At 37.5% G+C, this 23,845-nt stretch overlaps 1 long non-coding RNA gene across 1 annotated transcript; it reads left to right on the forward strand.

Moving 5' to 3' along the window:
- The first annotated feature begins 7,924 nt into the window (after positions 1 to 7,924).
- Positions 7,925 to 9,025, forward strand: LOC127541794 (uncharacterized). Its single transcript, XR_007948478.1, has 2 exons — positions 7,925 to 7,973; positions 8,965 to 9,025. It is a non-coding gene; the product is annotated as an uncharacterized LOC127541794 (long non-coding RNA).
- The last annotated feature ends 14,820 nt before the right edge of the window (positions 9,026 to 23,845 follow it).

A 23,845-nucleotide genomic window follows, 5' to 3' on the forward strand; every position in this document is an offset into this window, starting at 1 on the left:
CTGGTTTATGAGAAAAAGCCAAATGGGCCATCATTTGATTAATTATCTGCTGTCCATGATTAATAAAAATGATTATTAATTACCACAAAATTATGTCTCTTGTACTTTTCATACATCACAAAGCACAACACCAGCTTCCTATTCTTTCAGGTTCATAACTAAGAATTATCCTGGATTTTTTATTGTTTCAGATTTCCTCTATTCTCTATTGCCAGAGTCTGTTGATTTTACATTTTAATATCTCTTGAAGATGAACCCTTATCTCCTCTGACATTATAACCACTCTGGTGTTGGCCTTTATCATCTCATGCCTGGACAATTATAATAGTCTGCTAGTGAGCCAACTTGTCTTAAGTCTCTATGTACTCCAGTCCATTTTCCTTTTCGCTGTCAAAGTGATTTTCCTAAAGTACAGGGCCAACTCTGTCACACCTTTCTTCCCTGCATTTCCCCTTTCAATAAATTCCATTGGCTCCCTATTGATTTTGAATATCTCCTGGTTTAGAGTACTTTGTACATAGTGAACATTTAATACATTTCTGTATATACCACTATATTTATTGTTTTCTAGACTCTGTTTACTTCACTTTGCATCAATGTATCTAAGTTTTTTCGTTTCTCTATCTTTATCTATTTGCTATTTCATATGGCATAGTATCATTGTTACACTCATGTACCACATTTACTATGCTCAGCCACTTCTTAACCAATGGGGATCTGCTTCTTCTTTTCTTCCCTCCATCCCCCTCCAAGTTCTTTACTACCATAAAAGTGCTGTCATTCATATTTTGGTTTATATAAAGCCTTTCTTTTTGTTATGGACCTCCTTGGGGTAATTGCCTAGCTGTGGAATCTCTGAGGTAAAGGGCATAGACATTTAGATCACTTTAATTGTGTGACTCCAATGGTTTTGGGATTGGTTGTACAGTGTGCCTGATGTTCTCTAGCCTCTCCAACACTGACTTTTCCAGCGCTTTGCCATCTTTATCAAATTAACTGTGTGAGAAATGAAGATGTGTGTGTTTTGATGTACATTTCTCTTAATAATGATCTAAGACATTCTTTTATATAGCTATTTATAGTTTGTGGGTTTTTTTGAGAACTGAGCACACATTTCAGGATGTGGTTTTAGGTCTCATATATTTCTGTTTGATGTCTACATACATTTTTTTTTTTTTAATATATATATACTTGGTACATAGTAAATTTTGTTCTGGCCTCTCATTTAAAATTTTCCACCCTATTAAAATTATGAAGATTGAAGTATACCAGCCCTGGTATGATTTTCCTTTATTTTTCAGAATTCATCTCCTCCCCTACTCCCATTCTTATACTAGGGGATTTTAATATCCATTGCAGATAATTCTTTAAACTCCTCACACTCCCATTTCCTGTACCTCCCTAAATCCAAGGATTTATTCCTTCACTTCATTTTAGGAATATATAAGGAATGTATATATATAGTGTGTGATCACACACTAGATTTCCCCATTACCCATATGTGTTTCACTTCCCTAATTAGAAAGTCAGACATTCCCCTATTTGACCAGAACTTAATATCATTTCCTCTTTTGTTATGTTTCACCCATTATACACTTACTCTTTGCCCTCATTGTGATCCATAATCTCTCCATATCATTGTAATTTCTCAAGCCACTATTCATGTTCCAACTTCCCTTTTATCCTCTAAATTCAAGCCAATAGCCAGCCATTTCAATTCCATTGTCTTTTCCCCTTGAATCCTTTGCCCTCTTATCCTATTGTTATTCTTCTCTTGACAAAATTTACCACCATTTGTCTCTTCTATTCTTTTGGAGCTTCTCAATGAAGCTGATTTGGATACATTATGAGTTATTTTTATTTTTAGGTTATACATGTACATTCATTTTTTTTACATATTTTTATGTGACAGGTTGGGAGAGAAAAATCGGAACAAAAGGGAAAAACCACAAGAAAAACAAAAGGTGAAAATGGTATTATTCATTGATCCACATTCAGCCTCAGCATTCTCTCTCTGGATGCGGATGGTATTTTCCACCCAAAGTTTATTGGGATTGCCTTGTATCACTGAATTGTTGAGAAGAACCAAGTCTATCGCAGTTGATCATCATATAAAATTGTTGCTGTATATCATTGATGTGGATTGTGACCCCTTTAAGAAACCTAGTTCTTTCAGATTAATTTATTCCTTTCTGATTCCCAATCTCTCCTAGCTGATGCCTTACCAATTCAAGAAGCTAGGACCTTTGATTTACAAAGGATCTGAGCCAAGTTGGGCTGTCCCAGCCCCCATTCTAATGATCTACTCAGGTTTCCCAACCCCCACCAAGAAAATTCTAGCCCTCAATGAAACCAACTTGGTACTCTACCCACAGGTCCCTTTAGTTAAATCTCTCATTATAAAAGAGCCAAGCTGGAGTCCTTTCTTTGCAGAGGTTCCAAACATGCCAACTTTACGCCTGGCATGCCAGAGATCTCTGACCACTGGAACACTGTTTCCAGTGCCCTCTTGTTGCTATGCCACAGTTCTCTTTTAATGTCCTGACCCAGTTTCCCTAATTGTCCTATTCAATTACTCTGCCTCAGGTTATAACCATTCCCTCTTAATGTTAAGATAAAGGCCTTATATCTTAGACCTTAGGCTATAATCATTCCCTCATAATGTTTTATGGGATAAAGGTCTTTATCCATTTTAAACATCATTAGAATATCAGGAGCCTCTCCAGTACTTCCCATAATGTCATCCTAGGTGCCTCTCCCCATTAGGTCATCCCTATCCAGATACCTCCCCCATTATGTCATTGTTCTTTCTACCCTATAAAAGAATCATGTATCTGACATTCACTGCTGGATTCTTTGAGACAATAGTCTCATTCAGTCCTGGGACCAAACCATGGATCCATTTGGTCCCAGTAAATCTCTCCATTAAGTAATTTATTAAATTGTTCTCTAATCTCTATCTTGCTCAGTTTCTCCGGGATTACATTATCTCTAATTTCACCTTTTACTAACTAGACTTCAACCTTACTTCCAAACCCCATAATAAACTTTTTTTTTTTAATCAATCTAGGTTTTCAGGTCTGTAAATTCCTTTACAGGGGACTCTTGCACCACCAGTAAATCTCATTTAACTCCCTATCCTTGAACTGAATCCAAAGGAGTTGCAGGGGACCTCTATTTGACTCTCTTATCCTGAACTTGCCACTAAACCTCATTTTCATTTGGGTGCCCCAAATCTAGACCTCATCACCATGTTTTTCTGGTTCTGCTTGCTGCACTCATAGTTTATCAGTTTTTTCTCTGGAGGTGGATAACATTTTTTAAAAATTATGAGTCCTTTAGGATTGTCTTGAATCTTTATATTAATCAGTTTAGTCAAGTCCTTCACAGTAATCATCATTACATGATTGATATTATTGTGCATCATAATATCCTGGTTCTTCTCACTTACTTTTTTTTTTTTTTTTAGTTCATATAGATTTTGCTGTTTTTTTTCTGAAATCTCCCCCTTGTTAATTTTCTCCCTCCACTTAATGATATTTTGTTTTTTCAATTATATATAAAGATCATTTTCAACATTAATTTTTTTTTTTTTTTTGCTTTTTTTCTGAGGCAATTGGGGTTAAATGAATTGTCCAGGGTTGCACAGCCAGGAAGTGTTAAGTGTCTGAGATAAGATTTGAACTCTGGTCCTCCTGAGTTCAGGGCTGGTGCTTTATCTACTGTGCCACTTAGCTACCCTCAACATTAAATTTCATAATATTTTGAGTTCCAATTTTTTTTTTTTTGCTCTCCCTCTCATCCCCACTCCCTATGAGAGCAACAAAGTTGATATGGATTATACATGTACAATTGTATTAAACATATTTCCACATTAGTCATATTGTGAAAAATGCATCAGAAAAAAGGGAAAAAGCACAAGAAAGAAAAAAACAAAAAAAAAATCCATCAGAAAGTGAAAATAATATGATTTTATCTGCATTCAGGTAGAAGACTTCTCTGTCATGAATCTTTTGCAGTTATCCTAGATCATTGCATTGCTGAAAAGAGCCAAGTCTATCATATTTAATACTCATACAGTGTTGCTGTAACTGTATACCATGTTCTCCTTGTTCTGTTTACTTTACTCAGCATCAGTTCATGTAAGGCTTTACAGGTTTTTCTGAAATCCATTTGTTCATCATTTCTTATAGCACAGTAGTATTCCTTTACATACATACTTGCTCAACCATTCCCCAACTAATGAGTATCCCTTTAATTTCCAATTCTTTATTACCACAAAAAGAGTTGCTATAAATATTTTTGTACATATGGATCCTTTTCCTTTTTAAAATGATCTCTGTAGGATACAGATCTAGCAGTTGGTATGGTTGGATCAAAGGGTATGCACAGTTCTATAGCCTTTTGGGCATAGCTCCAAACTACTCTCCAGAATGACTGGATAAGTCCACAATTTTACCAACAATGCATTAGTGTCCCAATTTTCCACATTTTCTTCAACATTTATCATTTTCCTTTTCTGTTATATTAGCTAGTCTGATAGACATGAGGTAGAACTTCAGAATTATTTTAATTTGCATTTCTCTAATCAATAGAGACTTAGAGAAATTTTGCATATAACTATAAATTGTTTTAATTTCTTCCAAAAACTGCCTGCTCATGTTTTTTGACCATTTGTCAGTTTAGGGAAATGATATATTCTTATAAATTTGACTCAGTTTTCCATATATTAGAGAAATGAGGCCTTTGTTAGAAATACGGGTTGTAGAATTGTTTCCCAGCTTTCTGCTTTTCTTCTAATCTTGCTTGCATTGGTTTTGTTTGCACAAAGCTTTTTTATTTTAGTGTAAGCAAAGTTATCCATTTTGTATTTGAAAATATTCTCTATATCTTTTTTGGTTATAAATTTTTACCTTCTCCATAGATCTAAAGTAAACTAAAGTAAACTATTCCTTGCTTTCCTAATTTGCTTATGGTTATCATCCTTTATATCCAAATCATGTACCTATTTTGACTTTATTTTGATATAAGGTATGAAATGTTGGTCTATGCCTGTTTTCTGCCATATTATTTTCCAGTTTTCCCAGCAGTTTTTTGTTAAATAGTACTTTCTTATCCCAGAATTTGGAGTCTTTGTTTTTATCAAATAGTAGATTACGATAGTTATTGATTACCATATCTTGTGTACTTAAGTATTCAACTATTCATTAAATGATTCATCACTCTCTTAGCCAGTAACAAGTGATTTTGATGATTTCCACTTTATAATATAGCTTTAGACCCCTTAGCATTTCTTACAGCATAATAATACTCCCTCATACTCATATGCCACATCTTGTTCAGTTATTCCCCAATTGATCAGTACCTCTTTAATTTCCAATTCTTTGTCACCACAAAAGAAGCTGATATAAATATAGTTCTTTTTCCTTTTTCTTTATCTCTTTACTATATACGCCTAATAATGGTATTTTATTTGATCAAAGAATATGTGTGATTTTATAGCCCTTTAGACATACTTCCAAATTGTTCTCTAGATTGGTTGAATCAGTTCACTACTATATCAACAATTCATCAGTGTTCCTCCCACATTATTTTGTTGAAGATGTCACTAGTTTTTCAGTCTCTTAGTTTCATAACTGTGGCATTATCATGACTCCTTACTCTCCTTCACTCTCACATAATCCAATTTTGCCTTTGCTACCTTCATTAGCATCTCTCATATCTGACTTCTTCTCTACTCAATATGTCTATCATCTGAGTTCAGACCCTCATCATCTCTTGCTTAGACTTTTGTGACATCCTGATTTCCTGGTTTCACATCTCTCTTCATTCCAGTCCATCCTACACCCTACCACCAAAATAATTTCTTCAAGTTTCCATCTGACTGAATGATGTCTCTAACCCTAGATGCTTTCTTTTGCCTTTAAAATAAAATATAAACTCAAGTTTAGCCCTATACATCTTGGTCCAATTTATTTTTTCAGTTTTGTTGAACATTATTCCTTCTCTCCTTCTTGCTCTGGGATCAAATCCCATTGTTGTGAATATGGAATTGGCCTTGGAGGCTTCTCATATACCAATTTGGTTGTTGCTGTTTGTTCTTTGTTCTTGAAAAGGGTCATGCCATCGGGGATGTGAAGCCATGGCATGCAAGTGAATTGGATTTCAGTGAGTGAGGGGTGGACAAGATCACGTACCTCATTTTTCCCACCAGAGTCATCTGGATCCAGTGGATCCAGTACATCAAAACGACTGGAGATGGTTTTGGATGAAGTAGGAGATCTTGGCCTTTTCCAGCTAAGGTCTTCAATAGGACTCAGTTTCACTGAAGAAACACCCATTTAGTGATTAAAATTAGATAGCAATTGAGGCAAAGAATCTCCTCTTTAGTTGAATCCCCAAATATCTAAATAGATAAATAAATGAGTCTGGGAATGACTCTTGGTATATTGGTAAATTACTTTAACCTCTTAGTACCTTGGACAATTCTCTGAAAGGACCTGAGTTCAAATTTGACCTCAGACACTTAACACTTCCTGGCTGTGTGACTCTAGGCAAGTCACTTAATCCCAATTGCCTCAGCAAAAGAAAAAAAAACCCAGAAAAAATATATAAGGGGAATAAAAGTGTGAGTAGGGGAAATTTTCTCATTGGGAATTCCCACTTCTATTGAGATCATAGGTTCAGTCCCTCTCCCTATCTAATTTCTACAGAAAGGGGATGGGGTATAGCCAAGACTTCTGCTCAGCCCTGACCACAGTCCCTTCCATGCTGGATCCAGTTATGATTAAATGATTCTATCACTTGGTCTTTGATCCCAGGTACTCAAACATCAATATAGTCCTGTAAACAGATTACAAAATCTCCCAACAAACTTGTATTGACCAGTGGCCAGTGACATTTCTTCTGTCCTTGCTTAGAAAGGGGACATATGCTAATACGCCCAAATCAGTTAGTTTGAAACTAGTGCTGGTGAATTTAGGAGGATTATATTTCCTACTAGGTGGAGGGACAGAGCAGCATGGGGAATAGCAGAGGTCATAAACTGGGGGTCATATCTCTGACCATTATTCTGGTGGTCTTCATAAATGAATTGAGAAAGAGACAGAGAAGCTTCTTGGAGATGGAATCTCAATGGTAGGGCAGCAGCTGGGAGTGAAGTAGATTTAGGAGCCCTATGGTAGAAAGGGCCTTAAGAGGAGGTTATCAGGGAGAGGGCCTCACTGGGGGAGGGCCTGGGCATACAGCCCAGAATCTTAGGTTACAGGTTTCTCGGTATGAATCTGCTGATTTCTCCCCCAAAGTCCTGCCTCCCTCTTTTCCAGTTCCCTATATATTCTCTGGCTCTCTTTCTCCTTATCCTATGTCTCCCCTCTCTGAATTCCTTCATTATTTCCCTCATCTCTCTTCCCCCTCTCCCACTTCCTGACCTCTCCATCTCCCCTTCTTATCTCTGTTCCTCCTCTGCTCTTTCTTCTCTATTTCTCTCTTTCTTCCTAGCTTCCTCCTCCTTGAATCTTTCTCCTCCCCATCTGTCTGCCATTCTGTGACTTTGGTCTTGTCACCAGTCCATCCTTTTCCTTATCTCACTATCTTCCCTCCTCTAGCCCTTATCTGGGTCCCGGATGCTTTGCCTCCCTATGTCCCCACATATTCCTAATTTCCCCTTCCCAGGCTCCCTGTCTCCCTGAGCCCTCCTCCACTTTTCTGGAACATTTCAGGTTATGCACCTATAAAACTTCCTCTCTGCCTCCTTCCCTTCCCCTCCCCCCCCCATCCCCTCCCAATTGACTTTCAGAGATGTTTTGGAACTGGAAGCCAGGATGAGGCAGAGGTAAGGGCAGATGAAGATCTCTCCTGGGCCTCATCCATTCACACACCTTTTCCCTCCCCTTAGAATGACCTGAAGAAGGACCTGGAGGAGCTGACATCCCAGAGAAATTTGATGCTGAGTCAGTTGCAGGAGCTGAAGGGTAGGGAGCTGTGTATGTGGGGAGGAGCTGGAGAGGCTCCCATTTCCCCCGATTCGGGGAAGGGGCTTCAGGAATTGAATCTGGGAGGTAGAGAGGCAGGGAAGCACCTACTGACTCCCACCCTCACTCCCAGTCCCAGACTGTCCAGCAAGATTGGTAACACCTCCCCAGGGCCCTAGCACATATTCAGGGCACTGGCCTGAGAGTATGATGCCCATGGCTGCAAGGGAACCTTGGACAACAACCACTCCAGAGGTTCTGAACCTAGGACCCATGAGTTTATTTATTCTTCATATTTGGATAACTGTATTTTAGTGCCATTGGTTTCCTTTGAAATCTTGTGTGTAGTATTTTATGCATTTAAACACCTCATTGTGAGAAGGAGCCCCAGGCTTTCAGCAGGGCCAGGTCACAATCAAGGCTGGAACCCCTGGTCTGCTCCAATCTCCTCATTTTGCTCATGAATTAGCAGGGGCCAGACAGGTTAGGTGGCCCAGGAATGATGTAACTAGGCTCAGTTTAGACTCTCTGATCCTAAGCTTGCCCCCCACTATAACCTGTGACTTCCTAGGAAGACCAGGTGTCTCTGTGGACTCTCCCTAAGAACTGCAGGACTCTGGGTCAGTCACTTGACTTCTCAGCCTCAATTTTCTCATCTGTCAAATGAGGGAATTGTCCCTAATGAGCCCTAGGGTGCCCTGCAGACCCTCAGTAAGATTCCGTGTTTCCTTCCCTTCTCTGAGCATCATGGGCAGTCACAAAGGGATCTTAATGCTTTTCTCTAGGACCCTCTGTCCCAGTGATTATTCCTAAGAGCCTTCTGGATGTTAGTGTCTCAAATGGAGGAAATTCAGCCTCTGGGGAAGAAAGTTTGAAGGCCTAAGAGGCTTGGGAGGTTTTTCCCAAGGCACCAAATTGGTGGGGAGGAGGACAAGAGGGAAGGAGTTTCTCCTTACCATTAACTTCCCCTCCTCCTTTGTTCTTGGACCAGGAGAGAACCAGGACTTGGCTGAGAAACTTAGGAATGCAGAGGCAGCCCTGCAGCTGGAGAGGTCTGTACTAGGCTTCCTGGGGAGGGCCTGGGTCCTGCTGTGCCTAATAACTTCCCCTGAGACTCCATGGCATCAGGGACCCAGCACTCTTGAATTTTTCTTGGGTTGGGTGACTTCTAGGTTCAGGGTCATCCCATCTTCTAGCGATGTATTTTTTTTCTAGAGGCAGATGCCAAGAACCCTCCAGTCCTGCTTTAAGGGAGACATGTGTGAGTCAATTTTCTCATCTGTGGCTGGATCATAACCAATGTGTAAATCTAGGACAGCCCCTCTCCCCTCCCATGTCCTTCTGTCCCAAACCAGAGCCCTACCTGTGTGATCCGTAGAACAGAGACCGGCTGTCAGAAAGGAAGTCCAGCCCTCAAGGTGATCAGTACAGATTTGGGGCTTCTGGAGTTTTTCATGAAATAGATCCTGGGTCTGTCACTGACCTGTCTGGACAGGCCCGTGTACTTCTCTTCCCCTGACTCTGTTCCCTTCTTAAACTTTTCCCACTCAACCCCTTTTGCCTGAGAAATTTTAATGTAACTCCATGTATTAGGTATATAAAATAGGCATAAAAATTTTACAGATTTACTGATACAAATTATAGTTTTGTGACCCCCCCCCCCCAACATTCAGTTATGTGACTCCACATAGGGTCATGACCCACAGTTTAAGAAGTTTTGCTCTATAACATGAAGCTATTAGGTTAGATGACCCCTAATTTTCCTTCTGGTTTGTCATTTGAGGTTTTATTTTATTTTCTCTTCTATTTCTTCCACAATACATTCCGTGTTTTAATTTGGAGGGCTGAGTTCTAAAGTCCCCTGTCACCCCACCTCATATATTCTTTAAGTTTCTTATTTGCCCAGACATCAGATAGCTAGCAAACATGTGAAGCTGTATTTAAACTCAGGTTTTCCTGATTCAAGGTATAGTGCTCTCTATTCACTGAGCCACGTAGTGGACCCTTAGATACCATTTTAGGTTCTAAAATCCCTTTCCCTCTAACATTTATGTTGAAATATTTAATTTTAAGTTTAATCTTGAAGAAGACCTGAAAGAGCTTTTATTTCAAATCCCTTATTCTACTGATGAGAAAACTGAAACCCAGACTTGCCTCGCATCCAATAAACAGTTAAGTTACACAATCATATATTAAACGCAGATAATGCTGCCTTTGGGTATAGTACCATTTCTACACTACCAGATTCTAGAATTTCCTCCCATATTTTCTGAGGTTGTTCTGAGATTATTCCCATATTTTCTGTGCTGAGTTCTCCTTCAGTTCTTATGGTCTCTGTTTTAATGACCTTCTTAGCTCAGAAAGTCTATATTCTGAGGCTCCTAACCATTTCCCCTCTCAATGCCCCGCTCTTCTCCATGGATCATGTCAGGCTTTCCAACATCAACCTCTTCACCTTCAGGAAACATTGGAGTGTCCCTTGACTTCAAAAATCTCATAACTAGGAGAGTTCCTGGGATTAAAGAAAGACAAATCTAATAAAGTTCTAATAAAGCTCTTAGCCTAGTAAAGCACAGGCTATACTGACAGTAAGAAACACAGGGGGGGGAAGGGGTATTTTCCCCCTCTTTTGGGTTGTCTGCTCAAAAGTATCCCACTCATTGCTCATGGGCAGCATGCAGCCAGCAAAACTCCCGAGTGCCTGAAGCAGACTAAAATGTGATTGAGAAATATTTAACAAAAGAAAAATACAGCACAGATATTAATTTATTTTGATTTTCTAAGTCAACATGCAACCCAGAGGGATGTTTCTGTTTGTGTTTGACATCATCAATTCATAGCTCTCCTCCTTTGGTCCATAAGGTCACACAAAGAACTATTAATTAGCATCAATTGGCAGCAGAATGATTGGTATAGCAGTCAATAGATCAACTAACATTTATTTAATACCTACTAAGAGCCAATTAATCTGTTAAGTGCTAGGGAGAAAAAGAAAGGCAGCTTGACACGATTTCTTGTCCCTCTCCCCCAAAACCCAACCCCCCGGTCCCTGCTGTCAAGGAATTTGCAGTTTCATTAGGCAGACAACATGAAAATAACTATTGACAAATATGATTAGAGATATAAAAAATAAATAATTGAAGATAATTTCAGAGGGAAGGCACAAAAGTTTAAGGAATACAGAAAAGGTTTTTTGAAAAGGGTGGAACTTGAGGTGAGACTTGAAGAAATAAAGGGGAGCCAGGACAGAGAGATGAGGGGGAAGAGTCTTCTAAGCATGGGGGACAGTCAGTGAAATTGCACAGTGTCCAGAGATGCAGAATCTTGTCTAAGAAATGGCAAAGAAGCCTGGGTCACCGGGTAAAAAGTATAAGTAGAAGGGAGAGAGGTATAAATATATTAGAAAGGCAGAAAGGAATTGGTTTTGAAGGACTTTCAAAGCCTAATAGTGAAGTCAAGAAGAATGAAGATTAAGATTTGAAAATTGAGAAATCACTAGTAATTTTGGAGAGAGCAATTTCAGTTGAATGATGAAGTTGGAAACCAGACTGCATAGCGTTAAGAAGGGAGTAAGAGCAAAAATGAAGGCACCCATTATAGCATTATTGAATTGTCTTGACTGTTCTTTCTATAGCTGGAGCTCAAGATGGGGAATTGGAACTATTATGGTGGGATTTTTTCTTAGTGGCCATGGGGCCTTATGCTTATGGTGATTAGTATAGTGGAAGAATCTTTCCCTGTGCTGTGGGATAAAATCATCAGTGGCTAGTTCCTTAGACCCTTCTGAATTATCTTTTTTCTATTCTTCCCCTTTCCCTCTTTCTTCCAAAGCAAAGAAGAAGAAGCCAAGAGACACAAGTTCAGCACTCCCTGTACCTCAGACCTACTCTTTGCTCCTGGGTTTCTCTCTGATTATTGTTTTAGTTTTCTGAGCAGCCTGAGTGAAATAGTTGACAATGGGTAGGGATGAAAGAATGGGCATTCAGGGAGGGGATAAAGTTTTACTGAAATGAAGGTTCAGTAAAGGGCATAAGTAATAGTGAGGGTATTGGGGGCTTATAGAAACAAGAGGGTTCAGAAAGGAGGATGGTAAGAGTTCAAGGTCCGATGAAGTAGAATAAGGCTTCAGAAAGCAGCGTTGAGACACCATTGAGAACTGGGAACTCAGGGAAGAGATGTAGTCTTAATATGCAGGACTTCTTTTCATAGTGATTGTTGAGCAGCTTGTCCATATGTCCCATCTGTAGACCAGTGACTTCCAAGAGCTTAGTCATACCTTCTTTCCCTGTGGCCTTCAGAGCTTTTGGTGGGTGATGACATGAGTCTGAGCCAAGGCTGGGGAATGAGGGGTGACAATGATCAGGCTGGAAGGCATCTCATTTAGCATCTTAAAGGCAATGTGACTCATTAGATTGTGTGGCTCTACTTGGGTTCTGAAGGCTGTTGACCAAGAGCATTTTGGAGTCCTGCAACTGGAGATTTTAAAGTACAGTAGAAGCTCACTTGACACTCTGGAGATATTTTTTAAAGCAAGTAACTTGATATGAAACAGGAAACATGAAAATAAGAGGAAATAAAGTAATAGAATCAATTTCTGTCTGTATAAAGAATGGCAGAACCTCTCCCTGCATGGGCTGGCCAAGATATTAGGAAACATCTCATATCCCAGAGCTAAAGCCCAGCAAGCATGCTGTGTTTTGAGCTTGTCATAATAACAATCCTTTGCACTTTGGATGATCTCAGCCAAAGCAAAAACCCAGAAATGTTTCCCATCAGCATCAGGTGGTCTCTGAGCTTGGACCTGCAGAACTCTGTTCTGGTTATCAAGCCCTGCTATAAATCAAATTTGTCTCATTGTTGCTGTTACCCCTCATTGTCAGGACCACAACTCACTATGTCCATAGGTATATGTACTGAGATCTCCCCACACTACTTCTGACCTCCACTTAGGGGAAGTGTCTTTGCTTGAAAGCTTTTTGTCTCACTTCTGTTTGATCCATGACTCTCCTGTCTCTAACCTGCTCTGTTTGGCTCTTGCCATTTACAGTTTAGAGGCTGGTTCTGGTCCAGTTGACAAGCTCCATTTGTATAACCCTGCTAATTAAAAAGTCAAATCAAAGCAAGTCAACAATCACATTTTCTGGAATATTTTGCCATTTCCTTCTCATTTTACAAATGAGGAAACTAAGGCAAATAGGTTTAAGTTCACACAGCTAGTAAAGTGTTGAGGCCAGATATGAACTCAGGAAAATGAGTCTTTCTGACTCCAGGCTTGACTTTCATCGCACTAATTAGCTGTACAATTTAGAAAACTAGGGAAACCTATGGATCCTTTCTCTTTTTAAATATATGAAACAAACTACATAGTATTATAAATGAGACCAATTATTTTCATTATAATTATCAAATATTTATCAAAATAATTATCAAAAATTAAACATATTTAACCAATTACAAAGGAAATCAATTACTTTAAAATAATTGTCAAATATTAAAAATATAAAAAACCCCAAATTCATAGAGCTCAGTTTAAAAATTATACTTATCATTATTCAGAGTCCTTGCCTGATAATATCACCATTCATGAAGCTTTTTAGGAAATGTAGTCTAAGAATTTCTTCTTAACTTAACAATGTTAAACATTATAGGAAATGAAGTCCTGGGAACATTTCTCCTTGGTCATACCCACTACAATATATTTTGTCATCAATGGTAATAGGAAAACAATTACTCTCATTTAGGGGATGAACTCCCAGGCACAAATATACCTTCCTTATGTTGTAGAAAAACCTTTTGTCTTTTGAGAGAGATCTTGGGGTGCTATATGTACACAACCTTTCAGATGGTGCTTTAAGCACTGAGATACTAGCTCAAATAATATCACAGATGCCCTAACCACGCAGGCAGATGCCTTTTCTTTCTTAGTGCCTCAGCCCAGGTTTTTGTCTAGCCAATGGGTGTGAATATATTCCCAACAAAAATTCACAACTAACTTGTTGTAGCTTCCATCTGTGGAAGCATATTAAAAATTTCCTTCTTAATTCAACTGAAAATATACTTTTTGTTACTCTTCCCCTTAGGAAAGTGTGTAGAAGGTAAAGGGCAATGAATGAAGTTCTTGGGAATATGTAGTAGGGGTGGAAATTACACTTAGAATAAAAGTAAGTCTCAGATGGCACAGATAGACCACTGGTCGCAGAGTTTGGAAGACCTGAATTCAAATGTGTCCTCATTTAATCCTATTTATCTCAGTTTCCTCATCATAAAACGAACTGGAGGAAAAAAAAGGCAAACTACTACAGATCTTTTGCCAAGAAAAATCTAAATGGGGGAATGGAGAGTTGCATACAACTGAAACAACTGAACAACAAGACAGTGAGTTAAGGACATGGCCTTGGGGCTGTGACTCAGCTAAGGGAAATATCCTTTTCTTCACTCAGAAAAGATTAAGTCCACCAGTCCAATGTTGCTGTTGCTCAGTCTGTCCAGACTCTTTGTGAGCTTGTGCACCATAGCATGCCAGTGTACATGGGGTTTTCTTGGCAAAAACACCAAAGTGGTTTGCCATTTCCTTCTGGAGGCAAACAGAGGTCAAGTGGTTTGCCTGGTGTCACACAGCTGCTAACTGTCTGAGGCTAAATTTTAACTCGGGTTTTTCTGACTCCATTTATAGAGCCATCTATTTGCTTCCATATAAGTCAATAAGCATTTATTAATCACTTACTGTATGCCGATCATTAGTCTAAATTCTGAGAATACAAGTATCAACAAAAAGAAAGATGACACTTGCCCTCGTAGAACCTACATTCTAATGGGGAAAGGCAACACATCAAAAAAAACTGAATGGTGGGATGGGGGTACTGAGGAAGGAGGGACTCACATGTGATCCATGTTGGAGAGAGTCCAGGGAGTTAGGAGTGGAGCAGAGAGGAGTAAAAAAATGAACAATACATTCCTTAAAGTGAATGGTTTAGGAGAAACTGAGCAATCAGAGGAAGAGTCTATGGGGTCAGAGTGAACTTTTAGGGGGAACAGGTTTTCTGACCTGGCAGAGAAAGTCCAGGGAGTTTGGAGGACAGCTCGAACAGGAGTAAAGCATCATAGGGATGAAGGCTTTTCAGTTCTCGAAGGAAGTGGTCCAGGAGGGAATTCAATAATTCAATAGTTTTAGTAAAAGATTAAATGATTATTGTTCCAGAATGTTTACCCCAAACTGTATTTTTTAACATGTTGCGGTCTTTTCTTTATTCAAGAATGTTAATTTAAGAATATTTAAATGGTACCTCAAATTGTCTTGGGATATAGACATGTCCCAGACTATGGAGAGGACAATGCCAGATTGGACATTTCTCCTCTAAGCTAGAAATACTTGTAATTAGAAAAATGTTAGCATAATAATAATAATAATAAAAACCCTCTGTTTTCTTGTCATTATTATCTAAAATGTAAAAGGCAGTATAATAATTTTTATTTGATAAAACCCATAGATATTCTTTTTTAAATAGAACTTTATTTTTCCAAATATGTGCAGAGAGTTTTCAACATTCATTTCTGCAAAACCTTGTGTTCCAAATTTTTCTCCCTCCCTTCTTTTCTCCCCCAAAATAACCTCTGATATAGGTTAAACATGTGCGATTCTTTTAAATACATTTCCATATTCACCATATTGCACAAGAAAAGTCAGATCAAAAGAGAAAAAAATACAAGAAAAAAGCCAAGCAAACAAACAATAAAAAGATGAAAATATTATGCTTCTTATAGATATTCTAATCTTCTTTCTAAAGTTCTTTGACCCAAAAGATTATTCACACTGAATTTAAGTGAAATATTCTTACAGAGTAGAACTAAATTAAGTATAGAATTAGAAATCTAGAGCTATGAGGCTGCTCCTGGGAATAGTGTGAATCTCATCTTCTTTGAATGGTTTGCAGCAATGAAACCCAAATGAACATAGTGGCTTTAAGATTCTTTATTGATGGTACCCTGCTACTCTTGGTAAGGAAGGTCTGAAGTCTCTGCTTACTAAGTCAAGTTCATGCTGTTTCCCAGTTGCACCTGAATGTCTTTTTATGGAATTATTCTTGGGCTTTTTGTTTTCAAAGTTTCAGGAAAAAAGAAGGAGACAATCTAATTGATTCTGCACTGGGCTGACAGATGGGCTAGGTGATGGTTCTCCAGGGGATAGATCATCTAGTTGGGTGATCACTGGAGATTCCCAAAAGCAAACAGACAACAACAACGAAGGTGAAAGTTAGAATGTAATTCTTGAATTTTCACTCTCATCTGTGTTTAGTTGTTTTCATTCATGTCCTACTCTTCATGACCCCATTTGGGGTTTTCTTGGCAGAGATACAGGGATGGATTGCCATTTCCTTCTCCAAATCATTTTACAGAAGAAGAAACTGAGGCAGTGACTTCCTCAGGATCACTTGTAACTAGTAAGTGTCTGACATCAGATCTTTATTACTCCATGTCTGGTATTTTATTCACTGTGCTACCTAACTACCTTAAGGGCAATTTAGTTTAGTGCCCTGGGAAATCCTTCTGTACAATTTTTGCTATTCCTTGCATCTATACATAGCAAGAAAATGCAAAAGAAAAATAATTCAGTTAGTTGGAGGTTTTCCCATTTTATCTTTGTTCAGCCTCTCCCCATCCCATCAAATTGGATCTGTATCATTTCCCTAAAGCACTGGTTTATTGGACTCTTCCTCTCTCAAAAAGCAACCTGGGATCCAGAGGGTAAACTTAAAGTTATTCTAGTATTCTACAACCTGGTACCAACTTGAGAATTGAGTGGGTAGAGGAGAAAAGGACAGGGCATGGGCAAAAGCAGATCTATATAAGAGAAGTTCAAAGTTGCTACTTTTTGAGGTCATTTATTTACAAGGGAGTTTCTTGGGGAAAGGCTGAAAGAATAAAGCTCTATATAACTAATGTGGAAAAATTTGTGAATTTTCCATTAGCAATGTGGAGCTGGGAGGGCTGGATTATAAGGAAAGCTGAGTACTACAGAATCGACGCTTTCGAATTGTGATGCTGCAGAAGGCTTTTGAGAGTCCTTGGATGGCAAGGAGATCAAATAAGTGTATACTTAAATTAATTCAGTCTATTCACTGACAATAAATATTGAAACTGGAGCTTAAATATTTTGGTTACCTAATGAAAAGATGGGACTCAATGAAAAGACCCTGATGTTAGGAAAGATTGGAGGCAGAAGGAGAATCAGATAAGAGAGGATAAGAAGAATAGATAGGATCATGGAAATAACAAACTTGGACAGACTTTGAGAGATAATGGTGAATAATGGTCAGACGTGACTGAATTATTGAACAACATTTGCATAATACTTTAAGGCTTGCAAAAGTGCTTTACAAATATTTCATTTGATGCTCATAACAATCTTGGGAAGTAAGTGTCATTATTATCCTCATTTTACAGATGAGAAAACTAAGGCAGGCAGTTTAAATGACTTACTGAGGGAAGCACAGCTAGTAAATGTCAGAGTTTCGAACTCTGTGTTTTCTGACTTCAGACTCAGTATTCTATACACTATGGCTCTCTGGTGGTCAGGTTTTTATGGATCCATATTATATCAGAGCAATTGTGGGTAACTATTGAGTTAGAGATAGCAATCTCATTCTAGTACAGTATTTTGCTGTTGTTAAATTCTCAAAGATATTTTGAGGTCTTTATTTGTAGTAAAGGGATTTGTCATCTGTTATTTTATGAAAAAAGTGAACTTCTGATATATAATTCTAGCTATCAGGTTATTCTTATTAAGTATTCAGTAGGTGCAATTTAAAAAAAAGTTTATAGTAATGCTGCACAATAGTAATGCTGCATCATTTCCTTATGTAATATACATTTATAATTATTGTTATCAATAACAAAAATGAAGAATTTCAAGACCAGACAGGAGAAATAAATCTGGAAGAATGCCAGCCCACAGATACATACTCAAAGGATATGAATAAGCATTTCTTCAAAATACTACAGACTATTAAAAACATGTGAAAGCTTCCTCCAATCATTAATAATGAGAGAAATACAAATCAAACATTCTGATGTTTTGTCTCACACCCAGCAAATTGGTGAAGGTGACAAAGGATTGAAACAGTGTTTGAAAGACAGGTTCATAGATGCCCTGTTGGTGGAACTAGGAACTGGCCCAACCATTCTGGATAACAACTTGGAATTACATTAAACACTCTGTACTCTTTGACTCAGTGATCCCACTGTTAAGCATGGAAATATTTGAAAATGTGATAAAAGAACCAAAAGGCATGAACTTTTTAAAAATAGGGAGTGAAGAGGTGGCAAAGTCTCTGTTAGTGACTGTACCAATGTGAAGAAAAAGCAAAATAGTTGGACAAACAATTCTTTTTCTTTGCAGAGTTAGAAGAAGAGGTTTATTTTTGTCAGAGACTGTGAAAAAAGCATAAATGCAAAATTTCTTATAATTTTGAAGTTATGAGAAAATAGCGTGTTCTTCAAAGATTTTTTTCTTGGGTTTGTGACAATGGAAAGAAATTTTAGGAATATGAAAAGAAATTTTAGGGATAACTGAAATGACTATAACATTTTTAGTGCCATTTCCTGGTCTCATGCCATTTTGTTAGTTTAGAACTGCAAAAATGCATCATTTACATGGGTATATTTTGCATATTAAATTGAAAAATAGTTTTTTTTACATAATGATTACCAATTTGCTAACAAACTTAAATATTAGAAGAGCTGTCAATGGCTCCCCTACTCTGTCTTTCTAATATTATTCTAGTAGTCCCAAATGGGGTGCTATACTAGAAAATGTCACTTTCTATTTCTTTGTGGTTTAAAGATTTACAAAAAGTTTTCTGCATGAGATCTTTAAGTCAGAAGCATGAGTACTATCTCTACTTTAGAATTTGTGTGGGAAGGGATCTATCTATACCAAAAAATTTCTTTACAACCACCCAATGAGGGTCATCCTGCCTGTGTTTGCAGAGTTCCAGTGATGGGGAGCTCATTAACCATAGATGAAATTGGAGGTGGTCATTCCTAGTATCTACTTCAGGAGGCCAGGAGCACATTCTCAAAGCCAGCAATTCTTACCTTTTTTTTCCTTTGCATTATGAATCTTTTTGGCAGTCTGGTGAAGCTTAATAATATTGTGGTCTGTTGCCTACATTCATAATAGAAGGAAATGACAAATTTTAATAAATGGTTAGTCATTTTTTAATCTCTATCCAAGTTCATGGACTCCTTGAAATCTAGCCATGAACCTCTTGGTGCACCTAGGTTAATAACTCTTATTCTAGATAAACCTTTCTATTTGACAAGGCTTTATTTGTGTTGTGGTAGAAAGAGCAAATGCTCTGCTCCAATCAAACTGGATTTTAATTCTACTCTATAACTCATGCTCTCCTGCCTCCATGTCTTTCTTCATTTTCCCCCATTCCTAGAGTGCCCTCTCTTTTCCTTCTTTGTTGAATTTCTATAAAATCTAACCCAGATGTTTGAAAAGAATACCCTGATGTACCTTTTTGGTTACACAACTATTTACCCATGGTACTTTACTTGGTATTTTTTTCTTTAGCTCTGAAATATTAATGTATAGTCCAATTAGTCCATAGTAGTATAAATATTCTCAGTATACATTGTTGGTTGGTTGTTGTCCTTTGTTCTTGAAGAAGACCAAAACAAAATCACTATGTCAGAATTGAGTTGCATTGTGGACTGCAGCTTCAACTGATCAGACCAGTACAAGCTTGGAGTATATTCTGCCAGAGACAGGGCACAAATAGTCCCTATGAACATTTGGGATAGCTTCTCTAATTTTGTGCATCTCGTGCTTCTTTTGAGCTAATTCAATTCTGCTTTGCTCTTAGAGCATAGCACCTCTGATGAGAGCACACCATGCTGGTTGATCCTGTGCCAGTGTCTCCCATGTCATAAATTGATTCTAAAGTTCTTAAGAGATATCTTTTCTCTTGTCCTTATATTGCTTTTTCTGATCACCCTGTGAGTACTTGTCCTATGTGAGTTCTCCATAAAATATTTTTTTTTGGCAAGCGTATATTCGGCATTTGAACAATATGGCCAGCTCCCAGACCTATGACTTGGTGCTGTAATCAATATACTCAAAGTATAGCAAATAAGGGACCCAGTCAGGGCTGTTACCAAGGAGACTTTGGAATGATGGTTTTCATGAGAGCAGATAGGAGTCCATGGGGATTTCAGGATTCTGGGTTCATACTTTTGGGCAGCTTAATTAGCTCAGCTCTGGTTTAAGGGGGTAACAGGGCAGTAAAGCTGCTTTATAGGAAGGTGTGGAGTCTTCTTCAGGTGGGTCTTTTTGATTTCCAGGCTCTGAGGTCATAAGTAAGGGATTAGCAATTGGCTTGGAACCTGCAGATTTCTAGATTGTAATCTTCCAGACAGAAAAGGTGAAGATACAGAAGGTTCCAGAGAAAGAGCAGTGATGATATAAATGGTTACCAGATAGGAGATTTCAGATAGTCTATTGGGCAGAGAGAGATATGGAGAAAGAAAATGGGGTTTTCCAGGTTCAAGGCATACTATTACTACTCTTAATGTTGTTATTATTGGCATTATTATGATTGTGATTGTTACTGCCTTTTTCTCTTGTGAAAATGGCAGTGCCAGCTGCAGGGAGAAATGCATCTTCCTTTTGTAATTTGGGAATTTAAAGTACCATTTGTACCTAATTTGGCAATTACAGTTATCTTAATATTGATAGTAACTTTATAGAAAAAATTTTCTTTTGCAGAATTTTAGTGAACACTTTGTGGAGAGCGGAACTTAGATAGCATACTAGTATTTTTTTTTGTTTAAATAATGTTTTGTAGATGGATTTTATTTTTGCAAGAGTTATTTCCCAGATAGCTCTTGGGCAGCCCTCTTCATAATAAGTAGAGAGCATTCCTTTGTAATAATAATAATAAATTAAACCAAACCATCAGACACAGTGATAGGATCTGACAGTTTAGATAACATGCCAAATCTCTTCCCTTTCTTTGTTAAATATCTCTCTGCCTCCTTTGAGTTTTCTTTTCCCCACACTGAAAATGTCAATTTTCTTCAACCAGTGCTTATATGAAATGAGTTTGGGGACTTGAATCATCCTACTTATCATCTGCTACTTATTATCAGTGATCAAGTTATTATGTATTAGCTGCTCTTCCTTAACGTGAACTTGTATTTCTTTGAACTCTTTAGAACTGTAGCTGTTAAATCCTATTTTGCAAAACAATCCACCCTTCCAATTTTCCCTTATTTTAGTACTTTATAGCAACACACATGTGTTATAATCTGTCAGAAGTTGCTGGCATGTAAACTACAACCCTTTTTTTTCATTTAGAGAAGACCAACTATGGGACTCTCCAGGGGATGTGAGTCATTCTGGTCAGATGATGAAAATCATAGAAGGTTGGTACACTAAAAGAATATCAAGCTACGTGGTGAGATCAACAGATAAAAAATGAACTGCTTCAATGTGACCTTGGTACCAAAAATGTGCTAAAAAGGATGTAGAGAAATCCTGTTTTGGATAAATATTTTGGAGAATTATGAATGGTCAAGGATAAAAATCACACATTTTGTAAAGGTATTGATAGGTCAGATCTGTGCCATTGGAAGAATTCACATTGATGAGATTACAGATTCATTGAAACATAAAGTATCACTCGCATATTTTCACCAGACCTTCCCTCCTTTCCACACTTGTTTTAATATAGAGGTATGGAGACCAGACCAATACATTTCCTTTTTTTCTTTTTAAATAATGTTATTGAAATTTTTTTGTTTTACATTGCTGACATTTCATTCTGTATTCATTTCCCTCTTTTCCCCAATGAGCCATCCCATATAACAAATAATATCTTAAAAGAAAAAAATGAAAAAGAGAAAAAAAAAGACCAGCAACATTGATTAATATGTGGAGAGAAAAAAATCTGAAAATATATGCAGTATTCCATGTGTACTCCCTACCTCATGGTAGCTAAATAGTTGGGATAATCCAGATCTTAAACTTAGCACAGTGCCTGTAAATTAATAGGTGCTTTATAAATGTTTGTTTATTGATTATTGTTTCTTCTCTTAATGACAGATGATAGTGCAGTAGAATATTGGGGTTGGAATCAGGATGACCTGAGTTCAAATCCAATATCAAATACTAGTTTTGAAACGTGACATCACTTAACCTCTGCTTACTTCAGTTTTCTCAGTTGTAAAATGGGGCAATAATAGCACCTATCTTTGCAGTGGTTGTAAGAATCAAATGAGATAATATTTGTAAAGAGCACTAACATAGTGTCTGGCACACAATAGGTACTATATAAATGGTTATTCTCTTCCTTATCCCTTCCTTTTCTCTATCTCTTCTTTGAGGGTCATGCTTGTTCTTTGTAGTTTTGCAACATGCAGTTTAAATTGTTTTGTGATGGCAGTTCTTTCCATTTACATTGTTGTTAGTCATTATATACATTATTTTCTTGTCTTTGTTGCTTTCAATTTGCATCAGTTTATGCAAGTCTTTCTATGTTTCTCTGTATTCATGAGGTTTTTTTTTTGTTGTTCCTTATAGCACAGCAACATTCCATCAATATTCATTTATCAAAATTTGTTTCTCTCCCAATTGATAAGCATTTACTTCATTTTTAATGCCTTTTTTGAACATGACAATACATCTTCTGATTGAGCATTTCCTCTGGATATCCCCTCTGCTTGGAATTTTTCCCCTTCTCATCTCTGCCCTTTGACTTCTATGGTTTCCTTCAAGTTTCAGCTAAAATTCCACTTTCTGTACGAAGTCTCTACTCCTTAACCTTATTATTTTCCTTTTTGAAACTACCTCTAATTTATTCTGTATACATCTTTTTTTTGTACATCATCATTTGCATGCTATTTCCACCATTAATCTGTAAGTTCTTAAAAAGAAGGTACTGGTTTTTTAAACATGTTTTGTATTCCTAATGGCTAACAGTGACACTTCAAACATAATAGTTTTTTATTAAGTTAATGAATATTGAGTAGACATTTAATAAATGCTAATTGGCTTACTGAATTCTTTGCTCCTAGACAAAAGTTGCTTAAAAATATTTTGACATATATGGAGGCCTCTATATCATTATGATATGATTGATGACACCAGATCTCCATTTCCCTGGGATATAGCCCCTTTTGTGAAAAGAGGGACAGAATATACTCTCAGTATGCTTCTTTATGTACATTGCTCAAGAATATAGAATATAGTTTAAGATCTGGATTATCCCAACTACTTAGCTACCATGAGGTAGGGAGTACACATGGAATGAATATATCTTCATTTCTCTAAATGAAGTTCTTGGGCACGGGGATTGATTTCCATTTATCCTTTGGAGGGAAATGAGGTTCAAAAAATAATGGTATCTGCTCATAGAATATTTGCAATCCAAATCTTAGGCCCAAGAAGGTATAGAAGAATTGCCACTCAGCAAGAAGTTGAAAGAAATATATCAAGGGATATCTTCCTCTTTAGAGTTGGTATCCCAAAATAGGAAGTTGATTTTCATAGATAGATATGGAAAGAAACCCAAAGATCATGTAATCCAACTCAGACCTGAGCTAGACCTTCCAAAAGGCATTATAGTATTTAGTATCATAAAAGAATTTAAAGATCTTCTAGTCCAAATTAGGAAACTGAGGTCCAGAGAATTTATATAGCCTAAGCAAAATTTAAATTCAGGTTCTCATTAAAAATTCTTTGTTTTTATCATTAAAAGTCTTCATCGAGCTTTAGCTTGAAGATCTCATTTCACTACTATGGGGCAGCCCATTTCTATATTCATTAAATCTGGAATGGACCTAGGAGATCATTTATTCTGACTCCA

Source organism: Antechinus flavipes, chromosome 1 (genome assembly GCF_016432865.1).
Source record: "Antechinus flavipes isolate AdamAnt ecotype Samford, QLD, Australia chromosome 1, AdamAnt_v2, whole genome shotgun sequence".
Classification (NCBI taxonomy): Eukaryota; Metazoa; Chordata; class Mammalia; order Dasyuromorphia; family Dasyuridae; genus Antechinus; species Antechinus flavipes.